Source organism: Strigops habroptila, chromosome 9 (assembly GCF_004027225.2).
Source record: "Strigops habroptila isolate Jane chromosome 9, bStrHab1.2.pri, whole genome shotgun sequence".
Lineage (NCBI taxonomy): Eukaryota > Metazoa > Chordata > Aves > Psittaciformes > Psittacidae > Strigops > Strigops habroptila.
This window is the reverse complement of record NC_044285.2, coordinates 17,528,629-17,554,935: the sequence shown is the minus strand read 5'-3', so window position 1 is coordinate 17,554,935 and position 26,307 is coordinate 17,528,629.

The window sequence follows — 26,307 nt, the reverse complement described above, 5'->3', positions numbered from 1 at the left end:
GCTGGGAAGGATGGGGCTGAGGGGGGGGCAGCCTCTGGAAAACACCCCAGTCCCACCAGTCCCTGGAGGGCACCTGCTATGACACTCAGGCAACCAGAGAGAGACCTTGTAGGAAGGGGATGTTAACCCCAGCAATTCTGTGACACAAATCACAGCAATTTGCTCTTAGTCCAGTAGAAACATCTTATTTATAAGAATTCCCTTCCTCCTTTCCAGGTTATATCTTTAGCATGAGAAATACCCACTTATTGGAATGGTTGTTCTTTACATCTCTCTTAATTTTGTAGCAACTTCTTGCTTTGACATATTCAGCTAAATGAACAGGGGGAAACTTGCATTTGTTTACTTGTTCTTTTAGAGATAAAACACCTCTGTGCCTCAGCCTTTGAAATACTGTGAATGACGGGGTTTGAAAGTGAATTTAGAAAATATTCTGAATTAAATATTTATGTTTAAGCTTTTACAAGGCCATCTGAATAAGCCTTTTGGGTTTTTTCCACAGCAGACTTAATTGTGCTTAGCTGTATATGAGAGTTTGATTCCCTAGCTACAAAAGCCTTGTGATGGTTGTTGTGGAAGGTTCAGGCCCTGTGTAGTCTCTGTGTTGAGCTAGGGTACAGTTTAGAGGGGTTTGCCATAAATTGCACTCCTAAAGTGTTACATTGTGGATGAGTCTGGAGAGTGAAAGTCTAGATGGCTGTAATACCTGGTGGATCAGAAGAGGTTAAATGCACAGTATTCTCCCCAGTTACCCTGTGCCATTTAGAAAGCCAGCAGATTGTGGTATTAAATAGTCCTGACTTCTTGGTGTAGAAGAGAAATGTCTCTGTGCTGGAGTGGAGAGGGAGTTAATTGAGGTGCAGGAGACTGCAGAAAAGACCAGAAGACAGGATGCTCTGCAGAGGGAGCGCAGGATGCTCTACAGAGGAACTGAACATCCTTACTAACAACAGAAGAGAGAAATGTGTGTGAGTTTGGGCTTTTTTGCCTGCCCACAGAGAACAGAAGCTGGTTTTCAGGAACAAGGATAAGAAATTGGGGATCAGAGGCTAAACCCATGCATTCTGCTGGGAGCAAGCAAGGCTCCACTAGATGTCCTTCATGTCCACATAAATGACACCATCAGATTTCACTGAAAGGGCTGGAAGGTGTCTGCAGGAGGTGAGGGGACACATCTGAATGCATGGATCTATGAGCACCATGGGGTTCCTTTCTGCATGCAATGAGTTCATAGTGAATGGCTTGCTCAAAAATGTGACCTCTGTCCCTGGAGAAGTTTTTTTCTTGGTTAAAACTACTCTTTAGATCATTGAAAGCAAAAACTAACACCTCTGAGGGGCTGGTTAGGTGTTACAGTCTTGTTTGTATGTTTTAGATGGCTGCTGGGGTTTTTTTACATACTCTGATTTACAATATATTATTGTTTTTGTTGACTATGGCCAGTAGGAAACTGGTGTAGGTGGTAGGAGTTTCTCAAACACAATCTGATGGAGAGCTAGTGTTTACTGAGGAAGGAAGGAGGTCAAGTTCCAGCTTGGATGAGAAAGTGGCATCTGTGTCGGTGAAGCAGATCATTATTAGTGTTATTAGTACTCATATTATTTATAGTTATTCTTAATCTCTGCTTTGGGACATAAGGTGATGGGCATACTGTTCAGATAGCTTGAGATTCCTAGCCGTGTTCATGACTGGGGAAAGTGTTTGTTACTGAATGCAAAGTTGTAGGTGAAGAGGAGTCAGGTGAAATCGGTGGCAGTTATGTACTGAAACAGAGAATATTAGAGCTTTCTCATTGGTTCTCTAGACAGGTTATGAAGAGGGTGGTGGTGAGTATGCTGGTGGCATCCATTAGTGCCCTGAATAGCGCTAGCAAGGAGATCATTTAAGGTGCATGGTTTATGGATGTTGTGCTGATGCATTAATGCTCGGAGCATTAGTCCCAGGATGGAGGAACTGGAACCAGCTGTGCTCAGTGGAGAACAGATATCATTAAGAAGACAGAAAACAGCTCTCCTGAGCTGCTGTTCTGTGCTGTACTGGTGCTTGTGCTGTCTGCTTTCCACACCATTGCACTCCAGGTCTAACAGGAGAACTGAGCTTAGGAAGAGAGGAGCGGGGATGGGAAGGAAAGGGAAGTAAGAGGAGAGAAAATGGAAATTGCTGAGGAATTGATTCTCTGGCAGTACCTGCTCAGTGTTCACTGGCAGAATGTCAGATGTTTAGTTTCAAAAGGTTTGCCAGGTCTTTTAGTGATGCTGGGCCATTTTGAATTACTCTGTGATCTTAGCAGCATTACTGGGTTGCTGTGCAACTTGGATGTTCCTGTACAAGATGGTATCAATAAGCACAACTTCCAAAAGCTGAATGTTCACTTATGATCAGTATTGACAAAATAAATGTCAGCTTGCACACAGCACATCTACATCCTGCAGCAAGCTGGGAGATTACTAACTGTCTGGAGAAAAGCTACGTTCAACATTGAAGGAGCAGGACTGGGAGTGCCTAATGTCATGCATTTGAATAGCTGCCTACTACACCATGCTCACTTAAATTGCTGCTTTCCACTGTGTTTGCACAGAAAGTATTAAATGAACAAAGTGAAGCTCCTTGATTTCTGGTGTTTAATGGTGAAAAAATATGGACATACATTTTTATGGTTTGTCAGTTGGCTACTTTCTGCCTTTTTCCAGTGGGGAAGGACAGAGAATTTTAGCGGCCTACATGCCTTAACAATGTGCGTAGACACACACGTGCAAAGAGATCTGTTGTTTGAAGTGCAAGGGCAAAATTAGTATTACTGATACCATGGCAAAGGTGCGTGATGAATTATACCTCATAAGAAAGCACTTTATATACACTGGATTTTGAATACTTTTATACTTTGTGCCTGCTGGTATTTAAATATGATTGATTAATCTGACATTATCTGAGAAAACTGCGACTGCACTGTTCCTTTGTTATGTTACAGGAACAATATCTCAACTTAATGGAATGTATAGCAATTTGCTGCTGTGGCTATATTCTGCAGAATTAGGTTGAAAAATAAAGACATAAGCTTCAGGATGGTATCAAACCGAGGCTTGGCAAAGAGAAGGGTCTCAGAGTAAAGACAGGTTGAAGAAGATTGAAGGATGGTTATGGTAAAACAGGAATTCGAGCAGATGTGGCAATTTGTTTTACAACATAACCATAAAATGCCACTTTAAATGGCTCATTTGTATTCTGTGTTGATGTAATAGATGTAAATCTTTCAGGGAGTTACTAAATATACATTTCTGTTGGCAAGTACAAAAAGCGTATGATCAATGGGAGAAACTTGCAGGGATGTTTTGTTGTGAGGGCAGCACAACTGAACTTTCGGGGACTGGATCACTCAAAGGAGCCCTCTATTTCAGGCCACTCACTCTGCTCCCTTTTTGACATTTTGTCACTTCACAACATTTAAACATTTATTTTCATCTTATAAGTCATAGTAACTGGCTAGTGACATGTCTGCTTTTGACACTCGTTTGCTTACTGCACAGAGGTCCCATCCATCTCACACATATGCTGCAACTATAAATAAGGCCTTCTGCTAACTGTTTTAAATGATCTGCATTAGGAAGAGTGGCATTCCCTATGAATGTGGATATTGCTGCAAATGAAACCACTACTTGTCAGGATTAAGGGAAGCAAAGGGTGAGATAAATTTCAGTTACAAAAGGTCTCGTCTGAAAATACTCAACAGATATCAATGGAGTTATTGAGATTTCAGCTCTTCTGAGTAATAACCCTGTAAAACCAGTGTGTGACAGTATCTGTGTGTCTCACATTTGCTTGCCAGGTCCACTCATGGTTCAGCTTGGAGTTCGGTTTTCAAATAAGTTCCAGAAATTTCAAGCAAAAGCGCTCTTGCTGAGGATTGCAGGATGGCTAATGAACAATTTTCAACCTCCAGTTCTGCAGGGGAGCTTTCTCACTCTGTTTGTAATATGTTTCTCAGTTAGGGATTATTCAGTTCTCTTCCCTGGGAGGATTATATTCTTTTCATCTTTGGCCCTCTTTTCCAGCAGAGCATTATAGAAGGAGTGGGATAGTCTCACAGAGGGTCAGTGAAGTGTATTACCTGTTTTACCCATGTACTAGGAACAAGAACCTTGTCATACCTGCTACTAGGTCCTGGTCCTACCCTCTGTAGTCAAAGCAGGGAACTATTTTACCTAGTCCAGCATTCAATTCCAAATAAAAATCCTAACTAACTTCTGAGTTAAAAGATTTCCAAATCCTGCTTTTTCTAAGAAGTGGAAAGTCACCATTCTATTTGTGTTGCTAAAAAGAAGTTGGCATCTGGAGAGGTGTTGGCACAAATGGTGTTTTTCTGGGTTTTCCTTGGGTTTTTGTCATTTCAGTATTTAGGAATACTTGTTTATCCAGAAAAAAGCATGGTCTGCCTCATATTTGGATGTATATTTCTCTCCGTCATGCTCATCTGACACATTTGTATTTAACTGAATAGTCTTTACAACAAATTTAACACTTTATTGGCTATAGTATACAAAGGTTAATATTCTCCTTTAAAGTTGTCTGCCTAGTGAGGAGGCTAAGGCACCCTTAACTTGCGATCTCTGTGAAGCCTTAGTTCAGTGGTCATTGCTTACAACAGCAGGGTGGAGATAGTCTGTTCATCTGTTGGTACCTGTAGTTGTCCTGTTTGCTCGTGCTCATTTGCTATGGCTGCATCCATTATAGAATCATAGAGTCATAGAATGGATAGGGTTGGAAAGGACCTTAAGCCTTGACCTTAAAGTCTTACCTAAAAAGACTAGCACTCTGAAACCTAAACACTGACCTATTGTGAGGAAGTTCCCTTCCAGGGTGTTTGCAGAAGTAGTCACAACTGCCCTGCACAGCTCTGTGGCAGAGAGGCTGTTTCCATCCTCTGTGATTCGGTCGGGCTGCTCTATGTTTGCGCTGCTTGCTTCAGAAGGTTGGGTGAAGTGCTGAAGGCTAATGGGTTTGTTGTCGCACAGATCTGCACCAATGAAGTCTAGATCCAGAGCCTGCTCTGTTCTCAGTATGCAGCCCAGTGCTGGAATGTCCATTTTCATTCCTTCACAGCCCTTTTGGCTTGCTAGCTACTAGATGGAACATGCCAGTATATTAGGTAATAACTGGAGTTTAATGCCTTTTTCTTAGAACTTCACTACGTGTTGAGAAAATGCATACAGCAGCTCTTTGCTACTGTTTCTCTTCTCCGTTTCCATTTTACCATAATGTGTTCTGAAAGCCTAACATTCATCTTCCAGAGCACTCAGTTTAAAGTGCTGCTTTGAGGTACTCCATCTCTGAGAAGTGGCATGTGTGTTTGTTTTCTTTCTGTATCTGGAGGAGTGTGTATTTCTTGGATCTGTTTCCTATGTCCGGAGGAGTGTGAATGTGTAAACTGCCCTGCTTTGCAGTGGTTTCCCACAAGTACTGCTCAGGTGCATATTCCAGCTGCTCTGTGCAACTGGCAGGCAATGAAATAACCAAGTGGTGATTTGCCTGGAAAACCAGGGTGGAGGTAGTCTACTCCAGCAGAGTTAAGCCCCCTATGTGATGCATCTGTCTGTAATCTCCTCTTACCTGCCTCTTGTTTCTTCATTCTCTAGTCATTCCTTCCACTGATTCAATACTCTCAAATGGATAATTCTCTTGCTTTCACATCTTCTCCTCTCTATATTGACTCTCTTTTCCAAGAGGCTGTTGTTTCCCCCATTGCCCAGAGGACATTTGGCAGTCTGTGGAACTCCCACATCACCTATTGCTCACCTTCCATCTTGTTGAACTACACTGTCAAGGCGTTTTTTTGTACCATCTGATTCTCTAAATATTTAAGCTAAATAATGTGCCAAGAACAGTGTTAGCAAAAAAAAAATGATACTGCAAAACCTAGAAAATAAGTCAAAATATACTTATCTTCTGAAAACCAACATTAAATAAATTCTCATAGAGCTCCTTGTTTACTCCCTCTCATGACTCTGAGTTTACTGAAGTTAAAGGTCAAATAGCCTTTCCCTAGTAATTTGCTGGGATTGGGTTTCAGCCTTTTGCCACTAACACCACTGAAGGAGTTAATTCTTCACTGATGGTGGAAGATGGAGTTGTTGTGGCTGCAAGCTTAGGATTTGGTGTTCAATGAGGTATCTTAAAGGTCTTTTCCAACCCAGTTGATTCTGTGATGCTATAATTCTATAGGTGGCTGTGCCTATGGTATCAGAGATCTGCTCTAAAGAGTTACAAAGTTGGAGTCTTCTCAGAACAACGTAGAATTTCAGTCTGAGCACAAGTCCTGTTTTACTTGTACACCTTCTCCAGACACCTTGCTAAAAACCTGCAGACAGAGTTCCCCTGTCTGGAGTGGGTGTATGTCTGTTTTGCAATTTTAATAACTGAGAAGAAGAGAGAAAGAGGAGAGAAACAAGAGATGGATGTTAGTGGCAGCACAGCTAGACTCCAGAGCTACAAACCTGACTCCCAGGGTTTTCTGATGGTGTTGGACAGGTTGATGTTCGATGTGCATGCCTGTTCATCCAGGTTAGAAAATCTTTGGCAGGTAGCCACTATTCTTGCTGCACATATATGCACCTTCAAGCACCACAGGCTGCTTGATATGCAAAAATTATGTGTAGACCTTGGATTCTACATGTTAAGTTGGAACTTGGAGTTCATCCAGCATTGCAGGCACTGATCGAATTCTACAAGTTTTATGGACTGTACTTAGAACTGCAAACGACCTGCATTTCCTCTGTTTTCCAATTGTGCCTCCCCATCTGAAGAGCTTTCTGTCTCAAGATTTGGGTTCCTATAATTAAAGGACTTGATTACAAAAACTTCAGGGAATGAGTCTGTGAAACTTTCAAACATTCCACTGACCCCCTCATCCCCCGATACACACCCAGTCTCTCTTTATATCTCAGTCTCTCATGGCACTTCCATTGCCAATGAATGAGGAAACTCTCTAGCTTTTAGCCAAAGCTGCCTCAGTTCTTTAGGGGATCAGTCACTCTTAACAGCCCATACTGATAGCCACAGCAATGTATTGGAGATGGTATTTGTGTTAGTGCAGGGCCTGTTGCGCGCTGGAAAGAAAGGAGAGAGCTCAATAAGAAACTAAAATCAGACAGATGGGAGGAAATATCTAAAGAGTATGTTTTACTTTTGTTTTGCATGGAAATCTCTGGAAAATAAATGCAGTAGCCTGCTCTATCCTTGTGTCTTCCACTGATGAGAATTAGCCCAAAGCAAATTTAGCAGAGAAATCACATGTTGTTAGTATTTTCATGTTTTTACTGTTCCTGGACAGACTGAAGGCTCGGGCAACATGAAGGGAGGAACAGTGCTGTATTCTGCTTTTCCTCTGGTGAGATATTCCTCAGCAAACTCACAAATATTGACCAGGCAATTACAGAGCAGATACTGCTCCAAACAGATGCCTTATTCTAACATTCTAACAATTATTCTGATTCAAGTGACATTTAAATATGCTTAATCCTGAATTTTTATGCATTATTTTGCATACCACAAAAAGATGCAAGCAAATGTACTGTAAACTGCAAATTTTATGTCTCTAACTTCGGGGCCATGTAATAATTTGTTTTGCTTTCACAACAAAGCTTCACTCATTTCATTTATAGCACTTTTTCACTAGCTGGTTTTCAAGCATATTCTTAATCTCGAGCTGCATTTGCTATAAAAACAAAAATGCTCTTGCGAAACAGTTTTTAAATATGTTTCTTGGTGTTATGTGCTTTCCATCCCCAGAAACACACTGTTAATCTTAAGGAAATGTTAATCTTTGGCTGTACACAAACAGCAAATCTTTTTTTCTAATTTCATACTTAAAGATAATAGGCTGATTCACACTGGAAGCAGTGAAGCCTGAAAGTGAAATGGGTTTAAATTTACAGCAAAGCAATGTAGTTTGTGTTTTGTCTTGCTGTAAACAAAAGATTCGTGGCTATTTACATGTAATTGCGTGCACAGAGTAAGTCCTCTACGTAGCTATGTATCTTTTTCCCTGATTAGAGCTTTTGTTTCTTTTCCCAATCTTAAACCAAAAACAAGGTTTAAAAAAACTAGAATGGGAAGGCTAAATGCAGAGAGACTGTATCAAAATGAAGCAAACTGTCAGGAATCTATGAATATAAATAGTTTTTAGCAAAAACATGTTATCAAGGAGTTCTCTCAACTATATTTGGCATTTTTGGAGCAGGAGTGTTGGTGCTTTATTACAGAACAGCTCCGTGAAAAGGGAGAGTTTTTGGAGCCTCAGCCTGGAGTGTCCTTGCAATGAATATAGGAAACCTAAATGGTTTACTCTGCTCCTGTGGCAATAGCCAAAAACCATGATTATTTTTTTATGTTTTTGGAGCACGCATCAACCAAAAAGCTGTAAATAATCCGTAGGAATGCTGAACTGTCACAAAATTATTTATGATGAAAGCAAAGGTTATAAAATATTCATCTTTTTTTTTTTATTCATGTACGATGGTAAAATTAAACAAGGTGAGCAGCACACCTATTTTCTGTGTCTCCTACTTTCCCTCTTGCTGCCTAATAATGATGGGGAAGAGGCGGGCTGGAAGCATTCCAGTTATAGTTCTGAGCAGAATTTTATATTGTTGCATGCCTCAGACTTGCTCTTAAATTTGTACATAGCCTGATAACTTAGCCTACAAGGCATATGTTCCCCCTCAGCTGCACAGACTATTAAAGCCAGAATTATAAGCTCATCTTCATGAAGGAGCTGTATTTTGAAGCAGGAGCTCATGACTCTCAGCACAGCCGTGTGGTGTTCTGACTCTCCAGAACTCTGGTTACAGCTGACAAGGGGCCGCATGCGAACGTGAGCTGCAGGATCAGACTCCAAGGTGACACATAATGCAGATCTCTTCAGCCACCGCCAGGTAGTGGGACTGAGGGTTTTCTTGGTTGCAGACTGAATTCTTCAAAGTTTAATCAGCAATTAAGCAGCAGCTGCCTTGGGAGAGTTTCTCTGTAGTTGCTGTTTCAAACCTGATGACCCCACACCTTAACCATTGTCCTGCTTCAGCAATATGCTTGCTGCTGTAGGTGCTCACCACATCCTTGTGTGAGCCGAGAATCACTCATTCCCTGGTTTTAGGGGCAGTCGTTCTTTCAGGAAGATGAGTTTGCAGGCATCTGGAGCAGCACCGGTACTTCTTATCTGTGATCCTCAAAGAGGTGTGGAATTCACAAAAGAACTCCTTACCCCGTGCTGTATATCATGTTCATACTGCCCAAACTGTGGTCGTCAGGGGAGAAAGCCAGGTTGGAAAGACACCCAAGGGTGGAAGTCTGGATAAAGCCCACAGCTGAATGCTTAATAGTTTCTCTCTTCAACTCCAGCATGAGGGGGGGAAAAATCTCCAAACCAAACCCCACAAGAAGAACACTCACTTGTGTGGGTTCCTGTTTCTCTCATTCCTTTCCTGTGCCATTTTGCCCAGAGCCTTGAACATATTAAAGGAGGCCAAAAGGGAAGAGGGGAAAGAGCATGGAGAAGGGGTAGAAAGGGGAATAGCACCATCCAGTCCCTGTTATGTGGAATACTTGCCAACAAAAAGGGATACCACCCACTTTGAGGATGAGGATCAGGCTGTTGCAAGCATTTATTCAACTGCCAGTGGTGTATTCAGTTCTCTGGATGCCATTCCTGAAATCGACTCCCAGACCCCAGCTGTAAACATAGATACTAAATGCATACCTCAGAAAAGCACTTCTAAATGCAAATGGCCTGCTTGTCTTTGTGTGCGTGAAGCCACTTGGGCGTGCATGTGGGCGTGCATCATATTCAATTTGTCTATGATTGATAGACTGTCTTCCAGACCAGAGGGATAAAAAGAAAAGTGGAAGTCAAAGCCTCTGATTTTTATTTCAGCAGTAGCCAGGCACATACATCTGTGTGCGGAATTTGGCACTCAGCACTTCTAACTTTTGCCAAACCAACAAGAGTAATTGGTGTAACAAGGCTCTCGTGAAATGAAAACACGCATGAACTAAGTATTTCACATCTCTATAGTGGAAGTTATTTTTAGGGTTAATTTGGGTTATGTGGTTATATTGTTCATGATTAATACAGGGTCTTTACTATGCAAATGGTGCTTGTAAGGAGCAGAAACCAGCTGGTTTAGGTAGTCTTAATGGCACCATAAACATGTGTGATGACATTTTCCTGTGCTGGACCCCTTAAGAGTTCACTCCCAAGCACAGATCACTTTTGTGACAGGTTGCAGACAGTGAGGAGAGGTTTGAATGATACACAGATGCTGACTAGATACTGTGGGGTTTAATTTTTTTTCACTGTCATGTCCGTATTATATGTAGTTCTGTCACCAAGGGATGCACTTAAAAGACATAACACTATGGAAAACAAACTGATTGGAGCTGGTTATGTGGCATAGGGATGAAGTTGCTTTTCCTAAAATGCTTCTTGGAACTAACACAGGTGTTTGAAGTCCAAGCTGGGCATTCCTAGGGTAGACCATGCCATTATTGCTATGGTAATATATTACTATTTCTGGAGCGGTATTGACTAAGTTGTTATTATTCTTTGAAACATCATGGGTTTTATATGTTGCAGATTATTTTCATGTGCTTCCTGGTATTTTTATCTGTAGGGTGTCCTGGGATTGTACTTCCAGTCTTTGCTCTGCAGGCAGAGTAGCTAGAATTTACACAGGAAAGAAAACTAAGCTTCATATGAATCAAAGATTTCAAATATTGTGTGCCTTATGATAACATCAGAAGAACTGGATACAATCTTTTGTGTTCCATTGAAATAGTGTGCTGCAGCATTTAGGGTACTCAGGAGAATTTTATGGGGAAGGCATCGTATTAGCAGCTCTTCACCCCTTTCAAGACAAAGATTGGTTAAAAGGGGGAACGAAATTGAACCCTCCCATAAATAATGAAAAGATATTCCTGTCCAATAGGCCATTAGTGCATCAGGTTTATTGCTTCCTGACAATGTAGGTGAAAAAGAAAAATTGGTTTGTTTTCACATAAAGTTTCCATGAAATCTTTTTTTTTCCTGTGAAACTTTCTTGGGTGGGAGTTGGGAAATCCTCTGTTTTCCCTTCCGCAAGATGAATGGGGACATTTGATACCCAGGCTACAACTCCACAAGACATGGCAGAGATCTTTGAAATAGGGATTCTGTATGATTCATATGAAAACTGAAAGCTGCACAGTTCTGGTCTTTAAAGATAGTCCTGCTTTAAAGCAACATTTTTTGGCAAAGAGAGAGGATGGCTTTGATGAAAATGAAATTGGGTCCTAAAGACTATTTCAACAGACTTATCAGAAATCTCTCAGAGCTCAGACCAAGAAGTATGGCCTGCCACGTACTCTGCTTTCAGGGGTTTGTTTCCTCCTCGGCACTGATCTGCCTTCAAACCTCTTTCTAAAACCAAACTAGAGGCAAAATTGTTAGAAACAAAGAAAGAAAGAAAAACAAGGCAAAAGGAAAAAGGGAAAAGAAAAAAGAAAAAAAATCATATTTGATTTAAAGAATCAAAAGGAAAGAATCAAAACCTTGTGAGCTTTACAGCTCAGTTTTTTAATTTCAAATTGTATAGTCACAATAAGCATCTGACCTCCTGGATTGTCACGTAACCTCGACCTAACCACGCTGAGCTCTGTGTGTCAGGGAAGGAAAATGCATCACTGCACGTGTCACCCACACTGTGATGTCTTTACCGATACCTTTACAGAAGCATAACGAGCAGATTCCTAAAACTACCTAAAAATAATTTCTGAACAAAAATTAAAGGCCATCTCTGAAGATGAAAAGAAGAATGCCCAGCCACTTTGTCTGGAATAAAGCAGCAAAGGGTGCATCACGCTGAAGGTACGGGTGCTTTTAAATAATATCAACTCTGAAAACAGAACTAGAGTCTTGGTCCGGTCCTGAAAGAGCAAATATTTCTTGCTCAACAGTGTCAGATGTGTTTCTTGTCTTATTATTCTTTTTTAATAGTGCATAGCCCATGTTATCTCTCTGCATCAATATCCCCTGGATAATGGCCATCCATGCTTTAAACGCTTTATAGGTAAACTCAGGCTATTTAATATTTTCTTTCATAGTCAACCAGTCTTCCTTTTCATGAAGGAGACCATAGTGATCTATGGATACAGCTTAGCACTGCTTTGTCTGTTACATGATTGTTATGTTTCCATTTATATCACACGCTCCTCTGTACTATTCAGATCCAGAAAAGGAAAAAAAAAAGCCCCTACTGCAGAGTTAGATTTTCTGTTTGTGGGAATGCATTTGAGAGCAGGGGGAGGGGGCTTCATAAAGTTCAATTTTTTAATAAAACCCAATTTCCTTTCACATCACAGCCACACTATGACAAAGGAATTGCAGCAGGTGTCTTTCACGGAGAGAACATGATTGTGAAGCTTGCTGGCATCCTGCTTGCTCAGTGTTTCCAACACCGACAGCCGCATGAGGGGCTGCTGTTAGAGGAAAGCTGTAGCCCGGCTGTGGCTAGAGGTGTCCACAGCAAAGGAAGCAGCAACAAACTGTGCAGGGCTATGGTGGTCTTTCTCCTTTGCTGCTTATCTGTCACCATGTGGTGTCCTCTATCTAACTGAGCTGGGTGCTTACTGAAGCGCAGTGTGAACTCTTAATTCCTGAAGTGCTCTTGCCACCCAGCACAGAGGGCATCACTGCCATTGGAACAGGCATTGGAACAGGCTGCCCAAGGAAGTGGTTGAGTCCCCATCACTGTGACTATTTAAAAGATGTGTAGATGTGGTACTTAAGGACATGGTTTAGTAGTGGACTTCACAGTGCTGGGCTAACTGTTGGACTCAATGATCTTAAAGGTCTTTTCCAACCTAGCTGATTCTATGATAATTCAGCATGTGGAAGGTTATAGGCTTGTATCACCATGTTCCAGTGTCATTACAGAGCCAACTTCCCAGACGACAGGGACCTCTGTCTGGATCTGTGTTGCAGCAGGGCAGGGAAGAAAGGGCACTGCAGTACAATCATGCCTTTGCCTTTTCTGAGTGAGAGGGCAGCTTCAGACAGCCTGTGGTTTGCAAGGGGACCGTGCACTTCCTCCTGCCATCCATGGTCCTCAGTTCTGGGCTGGTAAGAGGGACAAAACAGTGAAACCAGTGGTTGATTCTCTCTCTTCCTCTACCTTTTGCTTCCCAAAGTGCTCATTATCACATTCCACTTTAGAGGGCACAGCCTGACACGACAGTGAGATGGGCTGCTGTCATACTGCAGGCAAAGGTCTGGGTGACTTTCATCTTCGTAGCCAGTGTGCAGTCTCAAGAAAAGGGCACCCTGCCATGGACATCGTACCTTTGTCACACTCTAAACCTGTGTTGAAGCAGAGCAAGCATAAAAGTTTAGATAGAAAGACTCCCAGTAATGTGCAATAGCCTGCTGGATAGCTGCCTCATTTTACCTGTATTCTGGATCTGAATAAGCAGCAGTTTCAATATTTCACTTCTTGTTCTAGTGAAAAAACCTCAGGTACTTGTTGCAGGGAATGGATGTGTTACAGTGACCTCAGACTGGGTTGCCCAGGCCAGTTAGGAAACACTCATTCCTCCAGCCATGTTAGTACAGGTCTCACATTCTGAATTCCTTAATTTCACGGCTTTGTTTCTGGCTCATAACATGGAACGTTGAGGCTACTATGCCCAGTGCCATGTCTGTAGGTGTCCTTTCCAAATCTTGCTGACACAGTCTACTAGCCCAGAAAGAATCGCCATCAGTGTTTTGAAATCACCTGAAGACAAGGTGTCCTGCTGAGCACTGTGTAATAGCAGACAGCAGCTGCTATGTGCTTCCTTGCTACTGTTTTCTCCTGTTTAGTAACCTTTGATTGTTCCTGTCAGTTGTACAAGGCTTACAAAACCTGATTTCTAGCTTCAACTGTGTGTGCATATCTCTTGTTATTGTCTGTATGCCTAGGTAATCACTCATGTTGACAGAGAATTTCCCTTGTTCTTCCAGGTCAGAGCCCCTCTAGTCATTACGTTAATTTGAACAGTTTAAGAATGATCAACAACAAAGGCAGAAAACACCATTTGCTTTCTTTAAATAAACAGCTCATCTTCCTGCAACTGCAATACCCTCTGCTTATCTCACTCACATATTATACCATAAATTTATGCTGTCTGTGAGCTCCTACCTCCTGGATGTTTCATAATTCTTTGGATTGCATCCTTAGCAACAATTCTGACTTGCAGCCTGTCATTAGTTATGTTGTCCAATATCTGAGATCAGATGCAGTGAGTGGAGAAGTTGATGGAGCTGTCACAGTTCTAACACCACTACTACAGCAGGTTTGGGGTATTTTTTTTTAATGGATTATTCTCTTAGTCTTCAATAATATGGCTGTTGATAGGTTTCAGCAAGGTCTTGATTTATGTGGGTTGTTTTTAACCCAGCATTACATCAGAAGTGTTACTGAATCATATAGGATGTTTTCTTCTGTTCTGTTCTTCTTTTTTCTTCCTTTTTTTTTTAATCGTATCTTTCCATAAGTGACATTTCATAAAGCCAGTTAACACATTTGCCTTTCCACGTCAAACCGTCCCAGTTTCCAAAAGCAATGAACCCCTAAGAGCAATTTAGCATCATCGTACCAGTGACAGATTTAACTCTGGACAAATCCATGGTGAATTTGTTCATCTGTCAGATGGACTTTCCAATGTGCAGCTTCAAGTCAACACAGCTGGTGCAGCCGTATGTGCTCCTGGTTTATGCATCGAGCTTTGCCTTCTCCATTGTGCATCCATTCCCTTAATCTTCTGAAAATATTTTCTGAATGAATCTTGCTGTGTTTAATTTGTGGCTATTTTTCACATGCGACCAGTGGTTCTCTGCAATGTTCCAGCTTCTAGAAGACTGCTGGCCCTAGATCAGGGACCCATGGCTGAGAGGAGCTACAAAACCCAGCAGTGAGATGAGCACAGGGTCAACTCAAAAGAAATGGAAGGTGGTGCCAAACCCAGCTGTTTCCTCTTGCCTCCAAACATCCACCAGCCTTTGTGTATCCACCATGGTGCATACACAAAGCTGAGAGCAGAGGAACTCTGTCCAGTTTTGCAGCTGACTGATCAGAAACAAACCAGACCTACTGGCTGTGTCCATAACATCACTGGAGCACAAACCTGCAGTATGCTGTCCTGAAAAAGACCTGAGCAAAAGCACAAGCAGTTAATGCTTCCTCTCCATTCAGCTGATGGTGTCTCTGGTGGGGCTGCCAGTCTGATTGTTTTGAGTGGCTGTTTTTCATTCTCAGCATCTGCCCAGCAGAAACTGGATGGGTCTATGCAACTTGGAAGCTGCTGAATAGCTCTCACATGGAAATAACTCTTCCTTGTGGTTGTGACCTGAAATTGAACTATACACCTGAAAGCAGAAGGCTGGGTTTGGGTGACATTTCCAGGCAGATACAAAGTTCTCCAGCCTTTTCAGTTATAAATTAAGTCTTTTGGTTTGGGATATATAAATTGAGATCACACAAGTTCAAAATAAGATCCTGTGTCCCTCCCCACCTACACACAGACACACAGTCCATCAGCTTGCATCAGACCTTTCCCTTTGGCTAACTGTGGGTTTGCTGCACAAATCGCTTGTGGAGTGCTCAGATTTAGACATTGAATGTAAGCTTGGAGATGTAGAATGCAGCAGGGAGATTGCTGCGGCCCCTTGCACCACAGTGACGTTTTTTCACTGTAGACATGAGTGTGTTCCTTACAGCATCTTTGAAGCTGATGTAGCGAAGAAAGAGTTTACAAAGAAAAGAGCATTTTTGCAGCCAGGACTGCACCTTGCAGGGACATTTGAGATCTGATAAACCATTTTATTTCCCATCATCTATGTTCAGAAGATATGTCTGTTTAAAATACTAAGTGAGAGGCATATCAGGCTATTGCAGTAGTAGCGTAGTTTGGATTCCAGCCATTGATTTAAATGCATGCTACCTGCCAGCAGTTTAAAGGGGAGCTAGTGCTTGTTTTTAGTGTAAGACATAAACTCCACCAAATAAATCCAATATTAATAGCCTGTCTCCTCCCACCAATTACTTCAAAGCAATTGGCTGTTTTGAGACAAGTATTGAATTGTTATCAAAATGTCTCAATCTCTCAGCTTAGACGTTGACATGTTCCATAGGGACTTTATTTCTTTAGCCAGAAATACGGCTTTGAGGATTCCACTCAGTAACTTCCCACTTGAGTTATAGATTTTCTGTCAGGAAAAATAAAATCACGCTTGTATACAGCTACAATTAAAACATATGGCTCTGCTTTGGCATCTGTTCTTTTTTTCTATTTAAAGACTTGGAAGTGTAGAATAAAAGGCGTAGTTCTATGACTATAGTTTTTGTTAGGGATTTTAGACTGGTATTACTATAACCTTTCTTTAAGAGCTAGAGCAATAGCTCTTTACTCTTTGGTCTCTGGATCATAGCTTCTTCAGGGGAGCTGTAAAGCCTGAATTAAAACGTGTTCGATTAAACTAACAAAAGACTAGATCTGGAAAAGGTATTAAAGTTTGTTGTAGAAAGCCAGCATAATTAAGCCAAAGATTTGCATAAATACAAATACAATTGGAGACCCCCTTTGCTCCTCTGAGCTTTCTAAGTTGGAGATAAATAGTGTTACAGTTGTAGTAAGACTAAAAAAAAACCCATTCTGTCCTCAATACCTACCTAGACTAAATTTGGAGAGCAGAAAAGGTGTCTGAAATTTGCATGTAACTTTTCCTTCTGAGCCATACACTTTACATCTCTGTAAAGTGTATCGGTTTTAAAATAAATTTGTTTTGCATTTTGATGCCATTTTTACTTCTCATGTTCCAGATTCTGAGTTATCAGATTGAGTGTTACAGTGTTATGGACACAAATATGGAAACGATCTTGGTTGTTTGGCAGTACCTTCACACTCGCTGATCAAACACTAAGTGCCATCTGATTACTTTAACAAATCACAGCAAAGAATACAGTTTACAGTTGGATTATCAGGATCCACAGAGCAATGTGCTAACATATTCATCACATTCAAAGATGAACACATTTGAGGAAATCAGGATCTTCATATTGATAATCTTTGAACCAAAGTAGGCTGAATTTAGTGAATAAGTTACTCATGAATTATTTGTTCAGCTCTGAAAACAATGATGAATCTTTTAAAAGCAGCAGTAGTTTTTTTGATGAATAGAGAGCCTTGAAAGCATCTGGTTTGGATGTATCTGTATATTCAAATTTGTTTGGAGTCTCTTCACCAGCAGGCTAATGAGAAAAACAAAACTACTGCCAAAAGACAAATCCTCCCATTGAAGTTTTTGGGACAATCACTTACAAGTCCCTCTATGACCTTAGTGGTCTGGGTAGAGTATTGAGTAATGGTTCCACTGGAAGCCAAGAAAGCAAATTCCATCAAACAAGTGCTGGTGCATATAGCTTCTTATGACACATCAGAACAACAACCCACCAACAGAGGCTGAGAGAAGCAAGCATTGTCATTAACCTCTTTGGAGTTACTGCAGTGACCTGCTTTCCATTGTGGGATTCAGTGATCCAGGAGGCCCTTAAAACAACTGCTTTGTGGCTGGTAAACACCACAAGAAGAGACAAGAGATCTCATGCTCTGAGGCCATGGAAAAAAGGCAAGACAGAAGTCTGCACAGCTGACTCAGTGACTGCAGGACCTAGAAAACGGACCAGGGATACAGCTCCTGGGAGGAAACTCCTACCTTAATCTTCCAGTGCTTCACACTAGTGTGTGGTTCACATTGCATCTCTGTGGATCTATTAAGTCACAGAATCACAGAACAGTTTGGGTCGGGACTGTTAAAGATCATCTAGTCCGACCTCAGATTTATTTATATTTTTTAACCTTTTCGTTGTCTCTGACCACTGCAGAAGATCCGTTCCGGGATGAGTTGGAGATATGGCATACGTCGTAATGCCAAGCTCTCTCATCAGCAGGTTTCTAAATGCCTCAGTAAGAGTTTCCTTATTTTCTGTGCGGGGAAGCTGAGGCATTGTGACATGACATGACCTCGCTGAAGTTAAGGAAACACAGCACACAATCCACCACCCCCCATCTCCTGAGCCTTGTTCTTGTGCTTTCCCCATCAGATTATTGTTGCCCCATGCTATTTAGACCAAATAATGGCAGTCATCTTTTAGAAGTGATCCTTTACTCATGTTATGTACTTATAACATTCTCTTTGTCTTTCTTGCAGCCTTGTTTCATGCACATTTTCAAATCCATTTGTATATTAGTCCAGTTGTTTATTGCAGCTGATGCAAGGGAAGTTTATGTTAAATAACAATATACATATATCCATCTCAATTTCACATTTGAAAACAGTAAGTTATGGTGGGGTTTTTTTATGACAGCACAGTTTGGGCCCTCAGGTTCTTAAATCAGCAATGTCACTTTATGCCTTTTAATTTACGTATTTTGGGTGTTCCAACCTGACATATTTTGAGCATGAGACATACAATGAGTGCTCGATCTAAAAATGTAGATTCATTGCTGTGACTCAGAGAAATAGAATTACCATATCATAAATTCTTGGGAATCTGTCTTTCCTAGGGCACCTACAGTTTTTCCTGTCTGCTCGTACTGACTTCTCCCTTTTGGCCAACTGGAGTAGTCAGCTCCTTGAAACAGCAGAGATTTTCATTATATTAATGACTAGAGATTGTGCGATGGGTGGAGACACAGGCAACAAACATATCAAAAGTCTTTCCTTTTCAAATGCTCTCAGACTTTTAGCTGTTTGCTGTTCTTGCAAAACCTTCTTCACTTCTTGACCTCTGTGGATGCACTGACTTCCTCCCTTGCTGCTCCTCAGGGAAAATCCTTTTTTTTCCCTCTACTATTTTTGAAAGCTATTCAAGATGCTACTTTGCATACTACTTCTTTGGAGAGAAGGCAGAGGGATATTTAGCTGGATGGAGATTAATATCTTAATCACTCCCACCACTTCTTTTGGCCTTGTAGACATACATTTTACAGTTGCCAAATTTGGAGAAATAATATTGCTTTAAAGCTAAAGATCTGAATTGCTCTCACGGTGCTGAATGCATCAAGATTTTAGACACTTGAGAGGACTTTTAGTTTTATTAGCTTTGACCTGTCCTTGGAGTAAAGTAGTTTTGATGGTGGATATTTTTTTAAGGTGGCCCTGGTGATTAGGAAGGAGTCAAAGTTAGATGCTGGAAGCGGGTGGGAGTTGCAGAACAAAAGGTCATAATACAGATAAAGAGAAGGATGAAAAGGGAGGATCATGGTGGGAATTGCTCCATATTACTTTCCAGGGAAAAGTTACATCTATATGGAAGCTGCCTAATGGAAGTGCCAGGGAAAGAGTAAGACAGAAAAGTAGGCATTCAAAGGCTCAGGAAAGACTCCCAGTTTGAGGCCTGGAGAATGGGACATTGTTCACATGCTAAAAGTGAGACCTTAGCAGGAAGGTGCAAGGAACACAAAAAGCCTAGGGGAAGAGCTGGAAGTCTTTTTGTTCAGCCTGCTTTTTTAGTTTAACCTTGCAAGGGTAGAATTTGGCTTTGCGTAGAAGACTACAGTCACAGGAGCTTGTCTGAAATGGCTGGAGGCAAAATAGATACGAGAAATAGATACTGTTACCATTTTGTTTTAACTGGTCAATTTGGGGCCTGTAGAGGTCTCCATGGAATATTTGTTGAATGTGAAATGTGAAAATTTGTTAAATGATAAAATCTCTCCATGCCCACTTCAGGCTTGTCATGGTAGCTGTGGCCCTACCCAGTGATTTCTGTCATGTACCACTCTTGCTTTTAGTCAAACAGAAAACTTCTATGTGTTGTACCCCACGGGTACTATTCTTAAGATTTTATTTCCATTTGAATAATAATGGGTGTAGTTGTGTTTGAATAAACATAAAGCTGTTATTCCCCCAAACAGCTTTGTTCGCAATGGATGTAATAAATCTGGTTTGCCCTTTTTGTCTATTTTAGATCCCAATTCAGACATTGAAATGAATTTATCACAATAGCTGATATTACCTTTATGTGAGCATGCTGGTGAGCAATTTTTACTAGGAAGAATATTTGCAGAAAGAGAATTTTAGATTCATATGTAAGTTCTTGTGGGAACCAAATGTTGGATTTTTGTGAAGAGTTGCTCCAAAAGTGCTAACCAGCTATTGTGTCACGAAAGCATGAGTTACCTGAGAGCTGGAAATCAAAGTAAATATATTGAGCAGGGAATTTCTGTTATTAACACTTCATAACTCATATCCTCACTTTTTATTTTCTCCAAATAGTATTAAGCTTGTTTTAAGAGTGAAGAAACTGATCGAAATAGCTGGCAGCTTGTGGTTGTTTTGCCACAGGGGGCCAATTCCATCACATTATTTTCTTAGTTGCCACTTTCTCGTTTAGACAAGCTACCACGGAGGCTTGTTTCTCAGAAAAAAAAAAAAAGAAACTTGTCAAACAAAAAGAGTAAAATTACAGAAGGGCATTTCTTTTGTCTCTTTTTTCTGAAGGGGGAAACTATTCTCACTTGAATCAAATCTTCCCGTTTGGCCTGAAGTTAGTATTATTTTCTCTCAGTGCTTTTCCTCTGCAAGCCTCTGTGTGCTCAATAAACCCCCTTGCCTGGGTGGTGAGCCTGTCCCTTACTGTTCTGGGGCCTGGAACGGGCTGTGCCTGGGATGGTGCAGGGTCTGTCACCGAGCAGCAGTTTGCATCCATGTCTCAGCTTTCTGTCTACTTGGTCCCAAGTAGACAGAATCACAAATGGGTTTATCATTTCTCATGTTTATAATGTTGATTGCATTTTGGCAAAAATAAAGATACTCCTTTCACTTAGTTGCACTTCTGGATCGCATGGCTTGCATCAAATTCCCTGGAGACCTATTTGCTTAACTCTAGGTTTTAACACTGGATGTTCTGATTGCAACTTTTCTCTCCGAGCTCAAGTGCTATATAAACACTTCCCTTGTTGCATGTAGGAGAAATGTGAGACATATGTCACTCTAAAACCTGATATATCTGTCTTTTTCTTGGAAAGCTTCAGGTAGACTTTAGCTAAGGGAATGTTGGAAAGAGATGGCTTCTGTGACTGTAGAGCTAAAGGCTTCTGTTGAAGTTCAGTGTGTGCACCTCTCACATGGCCACAGACGGAGCTAGCAGTGAAGCCTTAGCACTAAATCATGGAATGGTTTGAAGCCTTGCTTCATTAGGTCTTGCAGTCCTCAGCGGAAAAGTAAAATCTCTCACTAAGCAGGGAAAACCTTGTGAAGTGGCTAAGATGGTTTCTCTGAAACTAATTGGAAACCACTTCAGATTACACCAGGTCTGTACTCTGGAGTGTTTTGAGGAGTATTTTTGCACTTTGTTGGAAATCATGGGGAGTTTGGCACAAAGGCATTGTGTGTTTTCAAAGACCCAGTGAAACAAAAATGGAAGTAAAGGCTTCCAAAGCAATTTTGGAAAATGTATGAGTGCAGAGCTAATAGATTGACCTATGGATGATGGTGGGTAGAAATGGCTGTTGTAATACACTTCGAATAAATCTTCTGCCTGCATGGAAAGTACTTTTTGCAAAACTAATGTAGAGCTTAATAGCCTGTAGGCTTTTGTGTCTCAAATTGCAAGCTTGAATAGCCTATTAAAAACCCCTAAAACTCCTTCATTCATTAAGGCACAGATTCCCTTCATATATGTACATCGAATCCTAAACAGTGTGTTGAATGAACGATACATAGAAAGTTATGGTGGGCAAAGGAAATTGCTGGGGCAGATTCTTCCACTGTGACCTCTAGAGCAGTGATGTGCTACAGATCCACTGTTTGTGTTTGTCCACAGAAGGAAGAGTTCCCCAGTGGGCAACTTCCCGTGCAGACAGGCAGTGGGGCCTTGTCCTGCAAGGGGCATCAAGGTGAAAAAGGCATCTCTGTCGAGCAGCTAGAACAAAAGGCTCTGATGTGCTTTATAGATTATTTCCCTTAATCTTTACAATGAAGTAGTAAAGAAATTGTCCATATTAAATTAATATATGGAGATAACTTGTATATGCTGGTATTTTATAGCAGGACGAGAAGAGCCTTTCAAGTAGTTTTGGTAACAAAAACACATTCCCGGGGCACCCAAACCCAGTTACTAGATGGTGAGAAATGTCACTTGATTTGGTTTCATCTGTGGAGCAATCAAATATGTAAGTACCTAGTTGTTGTGTAACCCCCTTAGCAGCAGATAAATCAGGTCAACATTGAATTCTTTAGTAAGTGTCATCATTATCTTACAGAAAGGTAACAGGTCCATAAGATCTCCTGGATGCCTCCACAGTTCCTCATGTATTAGATCATGCTGCTTGCCTTCTGCAGAAGTAGATACTTTCAGAATGGAAGCCTCCTCTAATTAAACCCATTCCTCCTCCCCTACTCATAGGAAAGCTGCAACTGCCAATGGTGCTACGGGAATGGGAATTGTGAATTACTCAGTGCAGTGGATTTGCATAATTTGGGGGTTTCATTCCTTTTCAATATCTGAGTTCCATTATCTGAGCTGACTTGGGGTCAAATGCCTGAAGGCCTCATAGTTGCGATCCTTAGGGAAATAAAAGCAACATACTCTCTGCAGAAGGATCACAAGATTCTCTGCAAATCGAGGAGGTGCTTGTGACTTGCCACAGGATGAAGGGGAGAGCTGTGGGATAAAAGTCTGATGATCTCCAGGTCGTGATTCCTATGTACCCTTCCCAGCGGCTGGAACAGCACACAAACCAATGGAACTAGAGCTCCTGTGCAGGGCTGGGGAGGACTGAGGGACTTTCTGTTTCTCTTCAGTGTTGTAAATGAGGTTTCTGTCCCTCTAACTCTGCTTTCTTGGTTCTCCCAGGGAATTCTCAGGACCTGGGTAAGTATTCCTTTGTATCAGACAGAGGGAGAAGCAGCAAGTAAGCTCTAAAGAAAAATACATAAGAAAAAAATTACAAGCATCACAACAGCTTTGCAAACAGAATGGCATAAAGCTTACCAGGCTGACATGTCAGCACCTCCCCAGAGGAAATACTGGGAAAGAATTCAACATGGAACATTTTTATATCTAAAGGGAGAATGTGGGGTAGAAATCAGAACAATTCTTTTAAGCAAATATATTTGAGGAAACATACAGTTCCAAAAAAGCTCAAATAAAGCCCCAGTAAAACTGATTGCCCCTGTCTTACTTAATAAAATGAGGGAAGCAAACCTTTAGCTAAGGCCACAGTTAACTAATACAGCATCGCTGTGGATCAGGCAGCCCAGAGGGCAGCACTTATGGGGAGGGGAGGGTTGGTGAGGAAATGCTTAGAGATATTTGTGGATATGCAGCATGGATGTGCCTTTGTAGAGAGGTGAAAGCAATACAGAAAAGACGGCTCCTTGGGATGGGAACAGGCAAGGGGAGTGCTTCCTGGTGCCCTCAGTGCACAGGAATGGGGGACTGGGGGGCTAGCAAATGGGCATGGGGCACTTGAAGTTGTGTATTACCCCCACAACCTTACATCACATTCCTTAAATTTATTACCTGGTCATATCTACCTGAAATATCCCCAATCAGGCATCTCTTGCAGGAGAAAGGAGGTAGTCTTCAGGCTCCACAAATGTGGGAAAGACCTCAGGTATCACTGCAGTGCCAAAGTGTGCAGACAAATTTAGAAGGGATAGAAAATCTTCTGTTCCCCGTGAGATGCCTCTGCATTCTTTTTTTCAGTTGTGCCATGTTCTTCTCATGTTTGCCCCCACTGCTAAGAAAAATGACTGTAAAGTCTGTCCAAAACCTTCACAAGTTGATGTACTAGTGTTGGAGGGAACCTAAATGCTGCATAAAACTGTCTCTCAGTAAAGGGTAAGAGCAACATACACTTTAAAATGTTAAAACCTCATTTAGAAGTTAGCTACAAGATAACTACAGCAAGGAAAACTAGTATTAGAAGGGCTGTTTCTGAACTGATCCAGCGACCAGGTTTCTGTGGGAATGGCGATGTGGGACTCAGTTGAGGTTTACACTGTAAAAGATTTCAGAGAAAAGGAGTGTTTGGTACTTTCTTACATTAGGAGAAATAATTAAGGTCTGGATTTTCAGATACTGACTTCATAGTGGTGGTGTATTATCTGCAATTGAAAGACTGTCCTTTTTCCATTGGAGCAAAATATAATGAATTTCATTCAATGCTGTTATGGATGTGTGGGAATCAGAGTGGAGACTGTCATGAACGCCTTCTTCTTCTGTGCTAACTTGAAAGACACAAAAACTGTTAACATACTCCTAAATATATCTTTTCTGATTTGGACAAAGTGTTACCTCAGTAGATATGAATTTCAAACTCCAGTAGTGGTGGTGGAGGCATTGTACTACTTTATATACAGGATTTTCTTAGTTGTTTTATAACTTTAACTAATGGCAGTAATCTAAGGCACAAGTGTCCGACTTAGAACCCAAGGTGATTATAGTTTCACTCAGCTAAAGACTGTCAGATATGAGGGCAAATCTGTGACCAGGGTTATGCAGTATAGTAATGAAGTATAGGTCTCCATTTTCTTGATTTTTGTTTTAGTTTCATAACTAAGAGGAAATAAGTGCTTCATGTTGAATAGTGAATTATTGCAGTACTGTATTAATTTGTTATTGCAGAACAAATCAAAGGGAATAGTTTATTTTATTCTACCTAGGAAATAACTAGGAAAAATAAAAGGGTTTTTTCCACAGGGAAGACAATCAGTATTCAACTCCTTCCATTCTTGTTGGCTTAGTAATATTTGTCTGGATCAGTTCTGGGAGGATGTGTGAGAGCAGGGTAGGAGGATAGTGAGAGATCTGGAAATGCAGAAGCTTAGGCAAGCATGGCAGTGAGAGCAGGCAAAGCTCTAGGTCAATGGCTGGCAGATGGCTTATGAGCTGAGGAGGCTGCTGGCAGATGGTATTGATGGTGTGGACAAGACAAAGATTCTGGCTACGGAAAGGGAGATTTGGAAAGACACTAGAAGTCTATCTTTCCTGATAAGAATGCTGTCCAATTTGGGTTCATATCACATCTTGTTTTTACGAATTTTTTCTTTTTCACCAGAGAAAAGGTAGAGAGGCTTTGCTGCTGTAAGAAAGAAACAGGGACTGAAACAGAAACAGAACTCATATTCTCTGAAACAGAGAATATGAGGTCTGTTATTTGGTCTAGCTCCCAAATTCTGACCATTCAGTGACAACAAAAACCCCTTACTATGTGTAATTGGCACATAATTATTTGTGATTACTAGTCTGATTCCTCTTGCCTCTCTCACTGTTACTGAACTAATTACGCCTCTTATGCAACATTAACAAATTAAATCATTCCAATTATCCACATTTATATCCTTGTGCTTTCTCCACTGCCACCGTTCCTCCTCATCACCCGGTGTGACAGTGCCTGTCATGCTTTCATTCGCAACCTACTTTCTTCTTAGGCAATTAGTGGGTGCTCGGGCCAGGTTCAGAGGCAAGCAAGTGCCTAAAAAGGGCTGCCTGTGCTTCTGCAACTTGGTGTGCCATGGACAAGTAACTGTGACAGGGGATGTGCAGAATCAGGTGTGCGCCTGTGAAGTCAGGGGGCTCAAGGGCAGAAAGCTTCTAACTCACAAAGAGATTTGGAGAAGACGGAATCACTTCAAGCAAAGTAAGAACTGGCTTAAAAAGTCATTTCAGACACACACAAAAGACTGAGTTGCAGGACTCAATTACTATGCAGTTTGGTGTTCACTTTAGGATGCCAAAATACAAAGGGCAGTGAACCCTTAAGCAAGCTGAAAATACTGTAGGGAAGCACAGGATCTGCTACGGATGTGTTTGTCAACAGTGAAACTCTGAACTGGTTTGGCAGAAAGGAGAACTCGGGGTTTTAGAAGCATGGCATACCTTCTTCCTGGGGCTGGGAGGGTGGAAGCTGCACCAGGGGAGGTTTAGACTGGGTATTAAGAAGAATTCCTTCCCCAAAAGGTGCTCAGGCATTGGAACAGGCTGCCCAGCACAGTGCTGGAATCACCATCCCTGGAAGTGCTTAAAAAAATGTATAGACAAAGCCCTTAGTGACATAGCCTACTGGCAGTCCTGGGGTAAAGGTTGTACTTGATGATATTAGAGGTCTTTTCCAACCCAGCTGATTCTATGGTTCTATTGGCCCTTAATTGCCCTGATGAGCCTCACCTGAGGCCTTCCCACGTTCCACCCATGGCCCCAGAGGCCTATTTGAGCTCAGCCTGGACCTTTTTTT